Raw genomic sequence first — 8,053 nt, 5'->3', positions numbered from 1 at the left:
GCTGGTGGAGCAAAGTTCTGCTAAATGGGCACTTGACATGGGCATTAGCTTTATCTTTTCTGAAGAAAAATTACTTTGGGGGAGAGTGTACAAAAATAGAAATGGAACATTGAAAAGAGAGAAGAATCACAAGCTGTTTTTATTCTTTGTACTAAACCAAATAATGTTTTATTAAATAGCCTTAGAACAATGTGGGTACAGAAAGGATAAGTTGGGGGATGCTGATATCTGGGTTCTGTTACAAAGGTGCCATTAGCCCACTAGGATTTTTTATGCCATCGATTCTTAATTTGTAAAATGGTGCGGGAGGTGATTATGAGGAGGAATTGAGCCAACTATGGGAAGTCTTAGTTCAATACCAGGGAGGTGAGACTGAACAAAAGACAGTCTAACTACAGGAAAAGAAATGCCCTGAAGAGATTTGCTCAGGCAATCCTGGTTAAATCCCTAATCTCTCTAGTTATCCTTTTAGCATCCAGGGAAAACTGGTTAATACTTAAAGTTCTCTAGGATCATAGGAACTGAATGATTGTGAGTGACTCAGATCTGCTGCTACAGCTCTAGAGTCCTCCTTATAGGGCTGGGGGAATTGTGGAAGGGTGATTCTGAGATGCAAAGGAGTACCCATCTGGGTCATAGATGATACCCAGATGGCATGCATTAATATCAATCATCTGTGGCTTACAGACTTTTTGTCATTACCAGTTTCTGACCAGTTGTTAAATATTTTTAATATTTAGCCTAGTCTGGGGGTGACCTTAGAGTTCAAGAGAGCTATTGACCATCTGTTTGAACTTATTAGCCTCTAAGAACCTGAGTTTTTAATGAGAAGGTTATGCTACAGGACCTCTACATTTTTTACTAATGCGTGCCTTCTCTGGTGTTCTGAACTATACCTCAGACTCTCATCTCCTGGGGTTCTGGTCAAAAAGTTAGTTCCAAAAACACAGTATATAGATATAGATAGATAGATAGTAGATAGATAGATAGATAGATAGATAGATATAGATATAGATAGATATAGATGATATAGGTATAGATACATTACACCACTAAATACCCATAAACCACTATTCTAATGAACCGGAAGAGTCAAGCTGATAGTTCTCAAGAGAGTAGGTAATTTGGATACAAAGACACCAACATGATTCTCTGCACAAATCCAAGAGAAGTATATATGCAGGTTGACCTTAAAATCAACAGAAGATCATGCTGATATGCTATATTGCTTTTATAAAAAGCACAACATCGTAGGCAGCAATAGAGCTCTAAAATTAATTTGAATCATTAATGAGATAAGAGTAAATAAGACATTATTTCTATTCATTAAACCAAGCCTCACTCTGTTGATTTGGGAAGGAGTAAAGAATCAGCAAGTGCATGCTTATTTTTTTAAATTTTTTTAACATTTATTTATTTTTGAGACAGAGAATGAATGGCAGAGGGTCAGAGAGAGAGGGAGACACAGAATCCACAACAGGCTCCAGGCTCTGAGTTGCCAGCACAGAGCCCAACACGGGGCTCGAACTCATGGACCTCAAGATCATGACCTGAGCTTAAGTCAGACACCCAACTGACTGAGCCACACAGGCGCCCCAGCAAGTGCATATTTAGATAAGTATGTTGGCAATAGAGGAGTGTGTATGTGTATATATATACACACACATTGATAAATGAAGTCCTATTTTTCCTTCATGTTATAAGTTGCAGTACTATGTTCCTTTTGAAAGCTAAAGATTGCCGAGTGTGTGTGTGTGTGTGTGTGTGTGTGTGTGTGTGTGTGTACATTTCGAACAAGTAGAGGAACCTGCCTGGAAAAGCTAGGTCACTGGTCACATAGGTTCATGACTCATGGAAGGACACTGCCCTCCAGAGGCTGGCCTCACTCTCCTTCCTCCAGATTCTACTTGGTCTGCACAGGCGCCGATGCTGGCACATTAGTGAAGTCTGCACAAAGCAGGTGTAGCATCACTGTCATATTCAGGGTAGTGCTTCCAACCTGTTCCTCTGGGGTGCAAACTGAACTGCTATTTGTCACTCCCATGAACAAGTATGTAATACTTGGGTTAGAAATAAAATGATAATTGTCCTTGTTAAAACTCTAGAGTCAGATATGGAGGAATGAGCCCTAAAGTGAATAAAAAAACAGCTAAGACCCTTGCTTATCTCAGGATACTTGGGCACAAATGAATTGTCCCTGATAATATGGAGCTTTACCTCTGAAGAGATGCTGTGATGGTTGATTTTATGTGTCAATTTGACTATGTCACAGGGTGTGAGGATATTTGTTTAAACATTATTTCTGGGTGTGTCTCTGAGGGGTTTTCCTGGTGAGATTAGCATTTGAATTGGTAGACTGAGCAAAGCAAATTGCCCTCTCACACTGAATCATCTAATCCAGTGAGGGCCTAAATAGAACATAAAGGTAAAGGAAGTCAGAATTCACTCTCTCTGCCTGAGCTAAGACATTGACCTTCTCCTGTTTTCCTGTTCAGGCTTTACCATGAGTTCTGCTGGTTCTCATGTCTTTGGACTTGGACTGAAACTATAACCCTGGATTTTTTGGGTCATCAGCTTTCAGACAGCAGATTGTAGGACTTCTCAGCCTCCACAAGTGCTTGAGCCAATTCCTTATAATAAATCTCTTTATACTAAGAATCTCTTTCCAATAAAGTCTTTTTCCATATATTGATTCTATATCTTTGGACAACCCTGGCTAGCACAGGTGTACTATGCCTGTATTTCCAAAGTCACAACCAGGTGGGACAAGAGCCATTTGGTCAGTGGGAAGTAATGTTCCAGTAATGTCCATGGGTACCAATTGATACAGCCCCAAAGATAGTAAGTCTGCTTCTCTACTGCTAGCATTTGGTGATTGTCTCACTTCCATATTGAGTGTTGTGAACCAGGAGGTAGCACTTTCTTAGCTTTTCTGGCACTAGAGACAGCAGTTTGAAATTATGGGGAAGGATTGGCCTCTAATATTACATATGATTTTTGGCAGATCCTGACCTATTCTACTTTGTGTATATTAGGGGCAACAAACACTTTTTAATCCAGAAGCAATAAAGAAAAAACTTGTATAAAATTATGACAATAATAGACTGTCTGAATCCAGAAGTCAAAAGTGTCTGCAATCTTGGGTGGGAGGAGCTAGAAGTCTGTTTCTTGGGTGGGATGGTGAAGTATGTCTTCAGGAAAGACAGCAAAAGCTGGATCAGGACTAGGGATTGGCTGAGCACCCACCATGCCCCCTACACAGACCACAGTTCTCCAAGGAAGAATGAAAACCACTCATTTATGCACCTCATATTTATTAAGTGCCTACCTTGTGCCAGACACTATTCTGGGCACTAGCTGTGATCAGAGCACGTTAAAATCTTGCTTTCTTTCATTTATATTCCAGTGGTGCTCAACCAATATCTAAGAAATAGCTACTGAGAGACAGTATAGTGTATTGGAACAGGAATGGGCTTTGGAATCAGGCAAACCATTTAGATCCTGGGTATTGCTGGGATAGTTAAACAAATAAACAAAACAAAAAAACTTCTTTCAATCTCAATGTCCTAATGAGTAAAATGGGGACAATAATACTGTTCTGCATGATTCATGTTAAGAATTGGCAATAGCATATATAAAATCCTTGGCCCAGGTCTAGTATGTAGGTGAGACTCCACCCAAGGAATTTTTATTGCCATTGTTGGCAGATAGAATTGTTTAAAGACTGAGGGGAGGAAGAGTTAGTATTTATCTTTTCCCCAACTCCCATTTGCATTGCCCTATTTATTATTCCTTTTTCTTAGAGTATTTGGAAACCAGTTTTGCTGCCCTCAGTTTTGCTGCCCTTCTAGCTATTGAATGGGAAATGGGAAGCATTGAAGAGACATAAGACAAGAAGCATGATACAGATCATAAGATACAGAGCTAGTGAGTAGTGATTGCTAATGCATACCTGCCCAGAGGAGAAATGGCATCCCTTCAGTGTTACCCTCTTGCTGGTTTCCCTAGTTGAGTCTGTCAGAAAGTAGCACAACAGGTATGTTTCCAATACTTTCTTCAGAGAGTACAAGTGTTGGAAGCTCCTATTTCTAGGACTCAGGCGGGAACTTAAGGAAGAAAAGATTACTCTTATACTTAACTTACTCTTATTATCATTACTGTTGTTTGTTTTTCTGTCTGTTAATAGACAGACGGTCCTAATTCTCACTTAGAAGATCTCAAGAGATGTGTAGAATGCCTCCATAGAAGTCAGGGAGAAAATAAATACACTTTGAAAAGAAGCTCAAATCTCATATTCTTAGAGATTTATCTTTTTTCTCTGTCTCTCCATCTGTCTGCATGTCTGTGTCTCTTTGGCCACCCTGTGAATACTTTCATATATATTAATTATGAATGACACTACCCATTGGAGCTATTTACCTTCTCTGTTTGGCATTAAGACAACCTGAGTTCTCCACCCACCACCAGCACTAGGGCAACCTCCCTGGTACCGACAGTACCTTGCCTTTACTTGGCAGAATCATACTATTTTAATTACAGATGTTGTTTATGACATTCCTATAAGAGCAAAGAACCTTGTTTTTTCATGTGCTGGGTTTATTTATTCACTTGTTTTTTACCAGTAAAGAATCTCATTTGTCATTCTGGTTGCTTTTATTTTTTAATTTCTTAAAATAATGATGACCTGTGTTTAAATTATTAGAAAAATTTCTTCATCTGGAATGAGGAAATCCTTGTTCAAATAAAATTTTTCAAAACAAATCTTTCCCCTGACAATTTGTTATACTCTCCTGTAAATCCCAAGGATAAACTTTCTTTCTGTGCATGGGGAAAAAAAAAGATAGAAAAGATTTAATCTAAAGCATCAGTCTCAAAATTATGGGTGAACAGGGGGAGGCACCATTCCTGAGAGGCTATTGGGTAGGTAGTTAATTCCTACCCAACCAATCTCAGTTCACTGATTTATGATCTAATGCAAAATATGGGAAGGGAAGGGAGGCTACAGGAGGTTGAGAAGATTCATAAAAATTGATTTGTGTTGTGCTTGGAGGCAGGACTTCTGATTAGCATGTAAACGGTATGCTATTTCCTTACCTAATGGCCATACCTTTATTTGTACTATTCAATTACAAAAAGAAAATCAGTAGATGTGAAATAATCTTGGACCTGGCCTTTTGGAATTAAAAATATATAAATTAGGAAAGAGAGACTGAATTGAGGATCAATAGAAGCACCTGAGCCCACTCCATGAGGTTGACACAAATTCATGGGTTATTGTGGCGTCAGAAATAGGAGATGGTTCTTTGTACACTTGGGCAAATGGAAGCAAGGTAAAAGTAGCAGAACTGAAATGTGCAGACCATTCTCAGAAGCAATTAATCTACAGAGACTCTAGAGTTTGGATTTGTGAACTAGAATGCCCACAGGATCCAGGCAGGGATTATAAATGAATGAGACAGATAAAACTCTTGTAAACAGCAAAAGACATCAGGAAAGCTCCCATCAGGGAGCTCATGCCCCATGTGAAAAGATATTTGTGTTCAGTCTCTAGTGCTGCCATGTGAAGTTAGGTTGCAACCATGCCATGAGGGCACACACACAAATTGTGTCTTTCCACAATGTCAGGTTTATTCAATCGTAAAGCAAAGTTAACATAATTGTAAAGCAGTTTCAGGATTCCAAACTCAATGACATTTCACTGCACATTTAACTTGGCTTCCTACACGTCACACAAAACAAAGCATAATACAAAGTCACACAACAAACGATACAACAAGGGGTAGGAAGTTAATGAACAAAAAATGAAGTCAGTCCATGAATTTCCAATAGAGATGAGGCCTTTGTCTGGTCTGGGTCAGTTCTTGGCACTTGCTCTTATTATGTTTAAGCAGTGGAGAATCTCTGTTATGTTCAGAGATCAATTGGGCAGAGCCTTCAGCAGCAGTTGCTGTTTTGGTGTGGTCAGACATGAGAAGGTCATTGTCCAGAAAGTCTGACAGTTTGCTGCAAATATCCTTCCTTTTTAAAAGAGCTTAATCAGTCTTGGGCCTTTGCAGACTGCCAGTTACCAGTTCTGGGTGTGATCATTCTGTCTGGTTTTGGTAATATCTGATCTTACCTGCAACACTATTGCCTGCTTATGTCACTGCCTGACATAAGTCACTGCTTGACATGAGTAACTCCATCTTACTCTCTACAGGTTATAAGCCCAGTAGTGCAAGATCCTGCAAGATTTTAAAGAATTTATTTAAAGAGGATTTCATGTGCAGTCTCTCAATTCTAAATGCTGTCAACTAATTTAAATTTTAAAAAGTTTTGCAGGTTAGACAATATTTCTATGACTTGAATTTAGGCCATAGGCCACTCTGCTGTCTGATCAGGAATGATGGAGGTTTATTTGAGCAAGGGAAGTAACAATTATTCTTTTATTCTTCCATTTAACATCTATCTGTTGGGTGCTTGCTATATTCTAGATTCTGTGTCATAGTACAAGCCTTCATAAAACTTTCATCCTAGTGAGGAGACAGAGGATGAATGAAAAAAGAAATCAGGGACATAATTCAGGTAGTGATAAGTTTTATGGAGAATATAAATCAGGCTAAGGGGACAGAGGAGGGTGGAGGGTGCTATCTTAAATATCATTGGCAAAGATCTTTATGAGTAAATTCTATCAGAACACAGACCTACATAAAGTAAGGGGGTATGTTGTGCAGTGTGTGTATATGGAGTGGGAGGTGGAAGGGGGAAGCCTCAGGCAGAATGCAAAGGCCCTGAGGGAAAAGTGTGCTTTAGTGTATTGTATTTGGAGGAGGGAGGCCAGGAGCACTGTAGCAAAGTGACCAGCAGGACAGTCAGAATCAGAAGTAACAAGAAGTCATGTCACATGGGCCACATAGAACTTCTGTTAAATTCTGCCCTTCTTTCAAGTCCATTTGAAGTAGGGATATTTGAAACAATAGGGAAAATATTGATAGTTTTGAAGCTAGATGATGCGTACATGGGTTACCAGGGGGATTGTTGTATTTTCTACTTTTGTGTAAGTTGGGTAATTTTTTTAAAAAAATTTGAAAAAGTTCCAGCTCATGTTCTATATTTCCGTTTCTTGTTCTGGTTGTGTATCTGAACTTCCAAAATACCTTTTTTTTTAAAATACTTCAACCAAAATGGTGCCTTGATTTTATAATTTATTCATTGTCCTTTGTGTGTCTTCTCAATTAATTTGTAAGTACCTGAAATCATGACCATGATTTATATTTCTTTTTTGTCTTAGCATTTAGCAAATTGCCAGACTCACAGAATTCACTCAATAAATATTAATTGATGGGTGAATTCATCCAATATTTGAGTGTCTACTTTATGCCCTGCTGTGTGATAGATGAGGGTGAGAGAAGATACTAAGATATGATTCTTGCACTCTAGGAACTTCCAATATTCAGGCAGACCCCTATGATACAGGGCAGAATTTGTTAGGGTGGATGTAGAAAATGTAAAGGGGGAATCAAAGGGCTAGAATGCAGAGAAAATGTTGACTATTTCATGTAAAACTGCTCTCTTCATCCTCACAGTCTTCACATGCTGGATACCAGATGAAAGCAAAATGAAACAAAAAAATAAAAACTTGTATTCCGATATGGTGATCTTAATTTGATGTGATAAACTTTTAACAGTTCCTTTGGGCTATACTCAATGTCTTTAAGAAAAAAAACCCCACTAGTTTCTTAGATATATTTTTTTCTTTTTCTCTCTCCATGATCAAAGCAAAAATTGCACTGGACAAAGTTTAACTGGTAAGGAAGATTTTATTTAAGGCTATTGCAATAGAGGTGAGAGATCAGAACTCAGTCTGAACTCAACTCTGCTGAAACAAAGAATGTGAGGATTTTTAAGTATCAGCATTAAAGGGAGAACAAAGGTCACCTGTGTTTGCCTCTTGGCTTTACCCAAAGGAAAAGTAAGCTTTCTCATGTCTTTGAGGCAGAAGGTAGTTTTATAACTGGAATCCCTGCGGAAGTTAGGCTCACAGGAACCAGGAGATAGGGGTGCTATCTCCCCC

This window comes from Lynx rufus, unplaced genomic scaffold (genome assembly GCF_022079265.1).
Source record: "Lynx rufus isolate CCGP_SWC_20201006 ecotype Redwood Valley unplaced genomic scaffold, mLynRuf1.p SCAF_6, whole genome shotgun sequence".
Lineage (NCBI taxonomy): Eukaryota > Metazoa > Chordata > Mammalia > Carnivora > Felidae > Lynx > Lynx rufus.
The sequence above is the reverse complement of the archived record's forward strand: the minus strand, read 5'-3'. Positions refer to the sequence as shown.